This window comes from Tachysurus fulvidraco, chromosome 2, assembly GCF_022655615.1.
Source record: "Tachysurus fulvidraco isolate hzauxx_2018 chromosome 2, HZAU_PFXX_2.0, whole genome shotgun sequence".
Lineage (NCBI taxonomy): Eukaryota > Metazoa > Chordata > Actinopteri > Siluriformes > Bagridae > Tachysurus > Tachysurus fulvidraco.
Window position 1 is genome coordinate 16,401,518 of NC_062519.1, and position 13,710 is coordinate 16,415,227.

The 13,710-nt window shown below is 41.9% G+C and overlaps 1 long non-coding RNA gene across 1 annotated transcript; it reads left to right on the plus strand.

The window, feature by feature from the left end:
• The first annotated feature begins 1,223 nt into the window (after positions 1–1,223).
• Positions 1,224–5,154, plus strand: LOC125139853. The gene is made up of 3 exons (XR_007138989.1): positions 1,224–1,980; positions 3,595–3,785; positions 4,457–5,154. It is a non-coding gene; the product is annotated as an uncharacterized LOC125139853 (long non-coding RNA).
• Positions 5,155–13,710: the final 8,556 nt, after the last annotated feature.

Sequence of the window (13,710 nt, forward strand, 5' to 3'; positions counted from 1 at the left end):
TGATGTCAGACTTTTTTTTTAATAGAAAGTCGGATTGTTGACGCTTTCCTTAGAGCTACACGTTAAACTAGTGATGGAGCTTCACACGGACGTCTGTTACTATTGAAACAATAACCTGAGCCATCTCAATTGAGAAATGGACAGCGCTGAGGTATAAAGTACATCAACGCAGTATGTTTATACCGTAAGCACGAGTTAAATGTTTTATTCTGTAGGCTCATGTACATAAAGATCTCTAAACGAGTCTAGTGAGGCTTTTGTTTTTTGTAATAAAAGGTGTTATCCAATGTGGTGGTCTGAGGCCTGTTTTGCTTACCCCTTCTACATCATACGTATATGTGTGTGTGCTTTGTTTGCGCTGGCAGTTGTGTGAACATCTGTCAGCGCACCTGCTACCGAGGCACGTGCGAAGGCCAGGTCCTCAAGAGTAGGCCCACGTGTCAGGAGCCGCACCCTAAAAGGGTGACAATGGCTCTGTCCTCACCCCTCTTTACCCCTCTTTACCCCTCCTCAACCCCTATAGCCATGGACACACACACACACACACACACACACACACACAGAACAGGTGTGAGTTTTTAATAGACCTATGTAAAGCAGACGTGTTTTGCAATGCTTCAAATAAACGAGGTAACGCAAGTAATGATCGTAAGTTAGAGGCGATCCTTTGAACCTCTGATTGTCTAAACACAATCTTAAAAAAAACTGGTTTGTTGGATGACGGTTTAACATTAAATCTAATGTTTCACTGGCGGTGCTTGTTGGATTCCCTAGATCACAAGGTCATGGTGGTGTTGGATGATTTATTTATTTTATTTTTAATGAATTTGATGCCACTTCAAAGGGGGCATGGTGGTTTAGTGGTTAGCACGTTCGCCTCACACATCCAGGGTTGGGGGTTCGATTCCCGCCTCCACCTTGTGTGTGTGGAGTTTGCATGTTCTCCCTGTGCCTCGAGGGTTTCCTCCGGGTACTCCGGTTTCCTCCCCCGGTCCAAAGACATGCATGGTAGGTTGTTGGCATCTCTGGAAAATTGTCCGTAGTGTGTGAGTGTGTGAGTGTGTGAGTGAATGAGAGTGTGTGTGTGTGTGTGTGTGTGTGTGTGTGTGTGCCCTATGATGGGTTGGCACTCCGTCCAGGGTATATCCTGCCTTGATGCCCGATGACGCCTGAGGCACAGGCTCCCCGTGACCCGAGAAGTTCGGATAAGCGGTAGAAAATGGATGGATGGGTGGATGGATGCCACTTCAGCTTCAGATTTATCACAATATTTGTCCAATTTGGAACACAATAGCAGGAGGACGCAAGAGTCGATTCTCTACCGAGCCGAATTGAATCCGACTCTCTGAACTCTCTTTTTTGTTTCCTGGTCACTTTCGGTTATATTTAACATTAACGCAGTACATTTTAAGATGCAGCGTTAGAAATCTGACACATGAATATCTTTGAGGAATACAAGCTGTCAGTTTTTTGTGGGGACCCTGAATGGGGCCAATCAGCAACAGTAAGGACCTCCCCTTTTATTTTAGGTTTTGATTTTGTGTTTTATATTAAAGCATAGTAGTTTATATTAGAGAATATAATCTATAATATAATATTAGCATGGAGGAATGATAAAGTGTAACACACATACACTCACACACACTCAAGGTGTCCTTGTAAAGAACACTCACTGTGTCCATTCAGGTGTGTGTGAGTGCAGCGTGGGTCACGGTGGAGTGTGAGAACCTGAGATAGAGATCGCTCCTGCAGCGACTGACCGGTGAAAAATGCGGCTGGGGTGGAGAGGTGCGTCGGATCTGTTCTCCCTCTCTCAATGCCAGCGCGAGGACACAGAAGGACATTCAGAGTCCTTTCACTCGGCCGTGGCATCTTCTAACACCTGCACTGCTGCGCTTTTGTCCCTGGCTCGCTGTGTGTGCTCGGCCCTACATTAAGGCCACTATGCAGGAAGGGAACTGGCTTTGTGTGTCTGAATAGGTGAGCTGGTAATGGACTGATAATATCTACATGACCTCTCTCTCTCTCTCTCTCTCTCTCTCTCTCTCTCTCTCTCTCCATCTCCCCCTCTCTCTCCCTCTCTCTCTTTCTCTTTCTTTCTCTCAGTCTTTCTCTTATAAAACTCTTGCCATTTCACTTTGTCTGCATCTCTGTTTGTCTGTCTATCTGTTTGTCTCTCTCTCTCTCTCTCTCTCTCTCTCTCTCTCTCTCTCTCTCTCTCTCTCTCTCTCTTTCTCCCTCTCTCTTTCTCCCTCTCTCTTTCTCCCTCTCTCTCAATCTCTGTCTTTCTCTTTCTTTCTCTCTGTCTTTCTCTTATAAAACTCTTTCCATTGCACTTCTGTCAATTACTGCATCTCTGTCTCTGTCTCTCTGTCTGTCTGTCTGTCTGTCTGTCTGTCTGTCTGTCTGTCTGTCTCTCTCTCTCTCTCTCTCTCTCTCAGTCTTTCTCTCTAACTGATGTACTTTGTCTGCCACTCTGTCTGTCTGTCTGTCTGTCTGTCTGTCTGTCTGTCTGTCTGTCTGTGATTAAAACACAACACATTATAATTCCTGTACATTCAGTAACATGAACAAACATTTTCCTACATTCTCTCTCTCTCTCTCTCTCTCTCTCTCTCTCTCTCTCTCTCTCTCTCTCTCTCTCTCTCTCTCTCTCTCTGTCTTTCTCTTCTGACCCTAACCCTACTCCATCATTTGTCTATATATATTACTGTCTCTCCTTCTCTCTCACTTTTTGTCACTCTTTTTCTTGCTGCCAGTGTGTCTGTCTCTCTATAATCGCTCTCACTGTCTTACTCTCATTCTCTCTTTTTTCTCCTTCTCATCGTCTCTTTCTCTTTTCTTTCTGTCTAACTGACTCAATCTCTTGCGATTTGTCAAAATTTCTCTCTATCCTACTGTCCCTCTTTCTAATTACTGGCAGAAACAGAAACACATCTCTTATTCATATCTCTTTCTTATTTTCCGGTCTCACTCCTTCTTTCTCTCTGTGACACTTTTTTTTGTTGCTCTCTAACCCTCTCTTTCTCCTCACTCTGTCACTCGCGCTCTGTCTCTTCATCTGTCATTTGTCTGTCTCATCTGCTTCTGTTTCTTATTGTCTCTCTCAATCTGTCTCTCTGTCACTATCTCCCTCTCTCTCTCTTTCTCTCTCTCTCTTTCATTCTCTCTAACATCCTTTCATTTCCATCTTCCCACATTTTCCAGCTTTTATACACTTTTCCACCTCTACATTCCGTCTCTGTCTCTGAAACACGTTAGTCAGTTCCACACTTTTCATTATTTCTGTTTTTACTCATTTGCATTCATGCTGCTCTGGTTTTGATCCCACTCAAATTTCCTCTTTCACTTTACGGTGTGTAGCATGTACCAGTAGGGAGTGTGTGTGTGTGTGTGTGTGTGTGTGTGTGTGTGTGTGTGTGTGTGTGTGTGTGTGTGTGTGTGTGTGTGTGTGTGTGTGTGCCTGCATGCAGCAGATCTCATTGTACACAGATCTTGTTGCTGATGTATTGTAATGAGAGGTAGAGGACAGAACACTGGTGTGTGTGTGTGTGTGTGTGTGTGTGTGTGTGTGTGTGTGTGTGGACGTGGAAGTGGACGTGAATGTGGACATGGTGCAGGATCAGGCTGGTGTGGGTCTTTTCCCCAGGGAGTAATCGGCTCTGTTGTCCAGCCCGGCAGCAGACAGAGACATCGCTGCCTCGTTCTTTCAGCATGTGAGAAGATCTCTTTCTCCTCGCACCGTATGAAAGACTCTCTTTCTTCACCAGCTAAAAATCCAGCAGGTAACCAGATCCACAGCCACGGCATGTCTAATACACACCCAGCACTCGTCTTTTTATCTTTTCACTTCTCTCTCTCTCTCTCTCTCTCTCTCTCTGCTTCAGTGCCTCTCTGTCTCTCTCTATCTCTCTCACTCGCTTACTCTCTCTCCGTCTCTCTGCCTGTCTCTCTCTCTCTCCATCTCTCACTTTCTTTCTTTCTTTCTTTCTTTCTTTCTTTCTTTCTTTCTTTCTTTCTTTCTTTCTTTCTTTCTTTCTTTCTTTCTTTCTTTCTGTCCCTCCTTGTCCATCTATCTCTTTGTCTGCATCAATGGCCCACCTTCATTTTACCTCTTAGCTTTCTTTTTCCTTCTCTCGATCATCTTCCTCTCTGCCTCTATGTCTATGCCTGTCTGTCTGTCTGTCTCTCTCTTTCTCTCTCTCTCTCACACACACACACACACACACACACACACACACACACACACACACACACACACACACACACACACACACACACACACACACACAAACACACAGTGCAGGTGTCTGATTTTCATTAAAATTGCAAATTGAAGTGGATTCCTTATCAGATAAGCTGGAACATTTGGGACTGCTCTCTCTCTCTCTCTCTCTCTCTCTCTCTCTCTCTCTCTCTCTCTCTCTCTCTCTTTTCATCACTTGCACTCTTTTAGGAAGTGGGCCGCTGGAGCAACGCTTGGCTGGAGGACACTAATCTCTCTGATGAGACGCAGCCACGAGGATAACAAATCACCTCTGAGTGAAATGTAAAAAGCCCGGGCAAAATGGCAGGAATCTCATGTTGCGAGAGTCGGAGCCGTGATTATGTTACACGATACGTATCACATAATGTAGTGCTGAGCTAGTGATACACTCCAAAGCCTTCTTCAGTGTGTTCCCCTGGGAGAACCAGGGAAAGAGCTACAGTATAGAGAGCCGAAGCAGGTATTACACACTGATCTATAGCGTAGAAGTCGTGAATACAGACGTTGATTAGTTAACACACAAGGTTCCGTGTTGCTCACACGATACTCCAGTTATAATATAATAATAACCTAATACTTTATTAATAATGAATGAATACATGTCGTCATTCTCAGGAAATATTAACTATAAATAATGTTTTATCTCTCACTCAACCGGCTATAAATGCTTTATTATTCACACTGACATTCTCTATTTACTCTCTATTATCTATTCCTGCTTTTTTTTTTTTTTTTTTTACAAAAACCTATGAATAATTATTAGCTGTGAATTAATACTCGAGCAGCAGAAAGCAGCTAGTCGTTCTTTTGGCATGTGGGAAGATCGTTTCGAGAAATTATACAACTGAAATACTGTTCTTTTTATTTTCACTTTTAACAATCAAACTCGGCACCAACCACAGGGAGGGAGGGAGGGAGGGAGGGATGGATGGATGGATGTATAGATAGATAGATAGATAGATAGATAGATAGATAGATAGATAGATAGATAGATAGATAGATAGATAGATAGATAGATAGATAGATAGATAGATAGATAGATAGATAGATAGATGGATGAATGGGTAGATGGACAGATGCATAGATAGATAGATAGATAGATAGATAGATAGATAGATAGATAGATAGATAGATAGATAGATAGATAGATAGATAGATAGATAGATAGATAGATAGATAGATAGATAGATAGATAGATGGATGGATGAATGGGTAGATGGACAGATGCATAGATAGATAGATAGATAGATAGATAGATAGATAGATAGATAGATAGATAGATAGATAGATAGATAGATAGATAGATAGATGAATGGGTAGATGGACAGATGCATAGATAGATAGATAGATAGATAGATAGATAGATAGATAGATAGATAGATAGATAGATAGATAGATAGATAGATAGATAGATGAATGGGTAGATGGACAGATGCATAGATAGATAGATAGATAGATAGATAGATAGATAGATAGATAGATAGATAGATAGATAGATAGATAGATAGATAGATAGATGGATGAATGGGTAGATGGACAGATGCATAGATAGATAGATAGATAGATAGATAGATAGATAGATAGATAGATAGATAGATAGATAGATAGATAGATAGATAGATAGATGGATGAATGGGTAGATGGACAGATGCATAGATAGATAGATAGATAGATAGATAGATAGATAGATAGATAGATAGATAGATAGATAGATAGATAGATAGATGAATGGGTAGATGGACAGATGCATAGATAGATAGATAGATAGATAGATAGATAGATAGATAGATAGATAGATAGATAGATAGATAGATAGATAGATAGCAAAGTTTTTGAACTCCCAGTGAAATGTTAAACCAGATTTATTCCCCAAAATTTCTCAATAAACAGAGGATTTACTCAGCTTCCACTCGTCTATCGCTCTCTCTCCACCTTCCACCGATCTGTTGTTCTCTCAGGTTCACTCCTGCTCATCCCAGCACTGCTTATTTACAAACCATTCCCACTTAGTTGTGTTTGTCTTTACCTTTCTTCACACGTATAATGTCATAATTTACAACCAGGAACTCAGCCGGAGGCCTTTATTTCTTCACCCCTGTTGCCTCTGGCTTCGTCATTAGGGATCACAACCTACACCCAGATTACTGTGAAGCCTCTTTGTGTCAGCTTCTATTAGCGAAAATGCTTTATAACAAAATAATTGAATCGGATTGAGCAGTCCATGGAGTCTGATAGTAAAACCACACAAGCTTAAAAACTGGAGCGTCTCCAGAGCTGTATGGAAAAAAGCCGTCTGTCAAGCACCTGTGTGTGTGTGTGTGTGTGTGTGTGTGTGTGTGTGTGTGTGTGTGTGTGTGTGTGTGTGTGTGTGTGTGTGTGTGAGGGCAGGGCAGGGTGGAACAGAGCAGCAGCTATGTCAATACCATCGAAATGCGAATAACAAACAGCTGTCACTCCATGCGGCGTGTTTTCGCGTGCAGTCTAATGCTCAACAAACCTGCATTCCGTGTACATTTCTACACCGTACGTTACACAACATCACGACACATCCCACGCAGTTGCGGTAACTCGCTGTGAAATTTTAATCCGATTGACTCGAGCATTATTTGATTACAGGCTTAACAGAATGGCAGCAGGTTTAAAAGTTCATTAAACGCTTCCTAGCTGCATGAGACCGCGTGTCCCGAGGACATCGTTTTTACTTGTCGAAAGTTTGCAGTTCAATTGTTCAAATGTTTATGTAGCACATTTAATTAATAGCCACAAACCAACATTAACTTTTAACAACAAACTCTTAACTTTACCAGGATATCTCCTTTTAAATGCTTATTAAAGAGTATCATAGTGTTCTGTCTTCACTGCTGGGGTTAAAAACTCTTCATGTTCTATTCATGTTCGTTCATTCATCCGTTCTCTACCGCTTATCCGAACTTCTCGGGTCATGGGGAGCCTGTGCCTATCTCAGGCGTCATCGGGCATCGAGGCAGGATACAACCTGGACGCCTGGGTGCCAACCCATCACAGGGCACACACACTCTCATTCACTCACACACTCACACACTACGGACAATTTTCCAGAGATGCCAATCAACCTACCATGCATGTCTTTGGACCTGGGGAGGAAACCGGAGTACCCGGAGGAAACCCCCGAGGCACAGGGAGAACATGCAAACTCCACACACACAAGGCGGAGGCGGGAATCGAACCCCCGACCCTGGAGGTGTGAGGCGAACGTGCTAACCACTAAGCCACCGTGCCCACCCTCTATTCATTTTAAATGAGTAAATGAAATATCTATTCTATCTATTATAAATATTCTATTCATTTTCCAGGACCTTCCGATTCCTCACTGTTGAACCCTGAGTATTTCCTTTAAATAACTGATAAATGATTAAATTATTCGTTAATCTGTAATGATGTACGTTAAAGCTTTTGTTTCTAGGATCGTTTTTGGAATCCCTAGAATAATAAAACGATATTTTTGAAGCATAGAAGAGATCTCTAAACTGCCACATGTTGTTTTTTTATAAAACTTTTGGGTTCACGCTGCTCGGCCCTGATCGAAGGCATCCTGATGCACAGGATTTCCGCCCGGTTCTGGTTGGTTAAGCGCAAGCGTTGAATGCAGCTGGACCGGTCCGACTATGGCCTGTTCTCACGACAATCACACTATTCCTACAGCACCTGTCAGTCTCAAGCCAACACATGTTGCACACATTCCTACACACACACACACACACACACACACACACATACAAGCTGTGCTTTTGCATTTCCAAGATATACAGAGCGTATCAAATGATGATAATTTGGCAAGTTTGTGTCTTATTATGTAGAACAAGAGTAAAACTCATAAATCAGACATGGCACGGATCCGATACGCACGGACCAGAAATGACTCCGAGTCAAGCAAGATATGACGGATCAGATATCTGGGATTGGATTTAGACAAGAATTTTAGTCTGGAACTGGAAATGTTTGCATGGATATAAAGAAAAGCTGTGTGTTTTGTCTGATATCATTTTTATTTTGTTGATACTTTTACGTATATTTTTACTTTTGATATTTTTAATAATTTAACAGCTTCTTTTCTTTTTTCTGTCAGTGTCTGTGTGTCTTTAGAAAACATTAGCATCTTGTATTAGATGTATTATCCATCCATCCATCTTCTGTACCTCTTTATCCTACTCAGGATGGCGGGGAGCCTCAGGGCACAAGGTAGAGGTCACCCTGGAGGAAGTACCAAACCATTGCAGGGTACACCCCCCCCCCCCCCCAAAAAAAAAAAAAAAAACCACACACACACGCACACGCACTACTGACTGATCAGATTTGACATTATAAAGCACAGTATATATTTATTGCCCCCAATCTGAACCGATCATTTGGTCTAAGCGTCTCAGTAGACCAGGTCTGATCCAGTCGGTGCTCCCGAGGTGTAACAAGTGGGGCGCAGAGGGTTAAAGGTGAAGGAGAGTGCTAGAGCTTCTCTGTGTTTGTCCTTAGACATGCAGCAGAAAGGAAAGAGAAGCCTCTCTGCTCTTTGTTGTGGTTCCAGCACAACGTGTCGTTTTGTTCCAGCGCTGCACAGCTGCATCGCTCCTCTGAACAGACGGACAATTGAGCGTTTCCAGTTGCTCCGACGATCACGTTTTTTTCTCTTTCAGATCTGCACCGTGCGAAAACCCTCCAGAGGCTCGGACAGAACGACCGAACGACTTTATTTCCCGTTCCAAACTACGACGACAAACATTATTGTGTAACAAGTGAGTGACTAAAGCGGCCTCATGGCCAATCGAACTCAAGGGAAACTCCATCCTAAACCTAAACACCACCTAATATCACCACAAGCCGTTTCTCTAAATATCTAATTCACCAAGATCTAAAATTGTCTTTTTATATAATAAACAAATTGTCATCACATACACATGTTGTAAAGAGCTCACAGCTCGTTCTCTATACAGTCTGCATAGTAGTTAGATCTGTGGTTGATTGTTTCCGTTTAAATTAAAACTGTTATCTCTTTTATCTCTACTTTAGAAAAAAACAACAACAATAATTCACATTGATGCTGATGAGATTAAATTTTATTCGATTTCTAGGAAGACACCACAAGCTCCGCCCCAACCTAAAACTTTAACTCAACGTTTTTATAAAACTTTATCATAAGAAGTTTCATATGAGACTTATAAATAAATAAATAAAAACCCACCGAGATTATAACTTATAATTCCAGTTCTAATAATAAAGTCCCTAATAATTAAGGACACTTTTTTTTTTAAGTCACATTATAACTGATTCGTTACATCCACTTTAAATAAATCATCATATTGACTCGGTATCCGTTCGTCTCCATCCCTGATCAAATGTATTCAAAACTCACAACTTCAATCCAGTTTCAAAGTTCTGCGTGGACCTTTGAGACACACACACACACACACACACACACACACACACACACACACACACACACACACACACACACACATTACTTTCATGTTTTCAGTGACAATCTGGGAAACAGAGAATTCACACACTGCACAATGAACCAATCAATTGTAAGTCTACACAGGATGCAGGGGGGGAGGGAGAGAGAGAGAGAGAGAGAGAGAGAGAGAGAGAGAGAGAGAGAGAGAGAGAGAGAGAGAGAGGTGTTGTGTGCCTTGAGATGAGAAAGATGCTCACATAAGTACTCCTGAGTGTTCATTATTCACCCCGAATGGTAATGACACTAAGACACAATCGTGTTCATAGACCGTGACCCATACTGAATAGCTCTAGGATATAATGCACTAAATATAGTCTTCTGACTAAAAAAAAAGAGAGAGAGAGAGAGAGAGACACTTTCCACACACTCACATATGCAGATGAGTTATAATTTGCATGCAAAATAAAAACTATCATTTACATACGCAGAGATAACCGTCTCCATGTTTAATATTCAGCTTTATTGTGACTGTGATGGATATGAATAAAGCAATAAAACCTCTTGTTTGGTTAAGACTTAATGGTGGGTAAATGGCTGTGGTGGAAAAGGTCATGAGTTCGATTCCATCGGCGAACGCTAATCATCAGGATGCCCTCAAGGCTAGTGCTTAACCCGCGATTGCTCTGGGCTTTATGTTTCCTGCCCCCACACTTCTACTTTCCTAAACGCGTTCAGGAAATAAATATAAATCAGCCTTACATAGGTGAAATTATGAAACCTGGCCACCGAAGTCCCGAACGCACAGAAATCCACTCTGGCTAAAAACAATGACAGCTTCCTCAATTGGAACTTTGCATACAAATTTGTTTGTACAAATTTCCATGGATTTGCAGCCACAGTATCTGAATAATCCATTATCCTGATAATGATCCTCCATACAGATAAACACCCAAATGTCACATCAAATTAAACCACAGTACAACAACTGAATGCTAATATGAAATATACTGTAGGTTCTTAATTATATATCGGGAAGGAATGGATATCATACGTGACTAGGACACATAAGGGGACTGGAAAGGTGGAAAAATTTTGAGGGTCTTGGATGTGAAGGAACAGAACTAAGGAGCACCGAACTAAAGGAAATTGGAAGTATTGGTGTTAGGATCTAAGTAAAGTAGTAACTTGGGAAAGAAGGTGAACTAAAAGTATTAGCGGAACTACAGTATGAAATAGAGGGACAAGTCGTGGCCTTTGAGGGGCAAATCGTGGCCTTTGAGGGGCAAGTCGTGGCCTAATGGTTAGAGAGCCTGACTCCTAACCCTAAGGTTGTGGGTTCGAGTCTCGGGCCGGCCACGATTGAGGTGCCCTTGAGCAACCAACTGGGTGTGTGTTCACGGTGTGTGTGTGTTCACTGCTGTGTGTGTGTGCACTTTGGATGGGTGCAGAGAAATGCAGAGAACAAATTCTGAGTATGGTCACCGTACTTAGCCGTATGTCACTTCTAAAAAATAATTGGGTTTAGGAGTGAGAGTGAACTGTGGGAACAAAGAGAAAATGTAGGAACTAGGGGACCCGAGAGAACTAGGGGACAAATGAGTAATTACAAGGACCTGGGGAATTTGGATAATTCTGCAACTATGGAAACACAGAGAAAGGAGAACTCTTAGGAAGACTAGGGTTAGGGTGTCTAGGAAACGATAGTATCTAGGGGAACTATGAGGAACTATAGGGAACTATAGGGACCTCAAAAATGTTGGGTTCCCTAACCCTAAATGTTTAACCCTAACCCTAGGACTACTTAAAAAACTATGGGAGTGTAGAACGTTAGACATCTAGGGCATGTAGAGGGTAAACTGGGGTATCTCCATTCACTGACTAGAAGAACTAAAGATCTACTGGGACTATGGACCATGGGACAACTACGGGACCACTGTAAACCAAAAGGGTTCGGAAAGTTTAGGATCTATGGAAATTTGGAGATAAGCGAAAGTGTGGAAATTTGAGAAAGAACTGAAAGAACTTGGAAACGAGGAGAACCGTGATAGCAAGAATAAGTAAAACTCTGGGACTTGAAACACGACTTTGAACTGCAGTTGAAGTGCTTGCAGACTTCACAAAGCTATTAACCAATCAGAGAGGAATGTATACACAAGCTAATGAGAGAGAACAGGACTAATCAGCAGGGGCAGGTGTTAGTAATAATCAGGGGACGTGTTCAGAAATCGGGAGGGTTTCTGTGGCATGTTTTCAGATCCAAAAAGTATCTTTTATTTAACACCCGTATCTTCTTGACATCATGATGTCTATGGATCGTTACTTTTAAATGGTAGTAATCTCACATTACAGCTCAGCTCCTTTTCATTTACATTTCAGAAAAAAAGTCAAGGAGTTGGATGATTTTTTTGGGGATAACAGGATTGTAGAGGTTCTGGAAGGATCTACTGAACAAACCGAGTGGTGAAACTGTGAACCGAATCCCCGAGCACGGCTGAGCTGGACCGGACGTGAGCCGAGACTTTATCTAGCGCTTCCATGTTGCAGAGTGATCCACGATGTTGAATGAAAGACGTCTTTAAGCGTGTTCTCTCTCCGCTGCGATAAGATAGATGAGTTTACACAGTCTGGCTCTTAGGTTTTTTTGCCAGCAGGTTTTTCCAGGAACAGCAAGAGAACTAAAGCCAAGTTGTTCCAATAATGTGAGCCAAATTAAAGGCACAATACACTAAATGTAAAGTACCTTCTGTGATTAAATGTGACTGGTAAAACTGCATAAGCTATCGAATTCTAACTCGCATTATTGCATCATAACGTATAAGAGCCAATCAGGTTAGAATATGCTACTAATTAATTGGAGAAGGGATGTGTGTGTGTGTGTGTGTGTGTGTGTGTGTGTGTGTGTGTGTGTGTGTGTGTGTGTGTGTGTGTGTGAGCGCGCGCATCAGCAGCTGGCCATCTCCCTTCACACACCAGGTGCAACATGCAGATCTGTGTCAGCACATAACGCAGCAACATAACACCATCTATCTCACACACACACACACACACACACACACACACACACACACACACACACACACACACACACACACACACACACACACACACACAAAGTTCTCTATTTCATACACATTCATACACACACTTATATACGTATGTATTCATAAAATGTGTGAGCAATGCTTTTGGTTCCTCTGTCTTCAACACACACACACACACACACACACACACACACACACACACACACACACACACACACACACACACACACACACACACACACTTAAACACACCATATACACAAGTGCTTTAGGCAGTAAATTGCATCTGGTCTCCATCTGTCTCTGATGGACGAGGATGAACACTGTCTGTTCTTCATATCAGCAGTGTTTGGACTACACACACACACACACACACACACACACACACACACACACACACACACACACACACACACACACACAAAGCTCAGCTTGCCAGCAATCTGGGATCTCACTGGATCCTGAAACAAGTGGTTGTGTTAACATTTGTGCCTCTACTATAATACTTAGCATACACTGACCATTGGTCTAATCACACACACACACACACACACACACACACACACACACACACACACACACACACACACACACACACACACACACACACACACACACACACACCCATGAGAGTGTGTACAAATATCTGATGCTCAGTCTCTCTTCATTTGGGATAAAAATATTTAAATAGAATTTAAATAAATAATTGACATTAGTACATAACTAAGAACATATGAGTATTGTTCAAAACTAAAAAACAAGCGGGCCAACAAACAAATGAGAATCGGTAAATACATATGTAAGTTAGATAAGAAAGTTGTTAGGGTGTCGCTTTCTTTTCAGGTTTGTTGCGTCAGTAAACAACACAACAGATATAACTAAAATAAACTGTAATGAATTCTGATTATGTAATGAAAGTTCGCCCCCTACTGGAATTAAAGCGCACTACAGACACCCGCACTGAGCTGGTTATT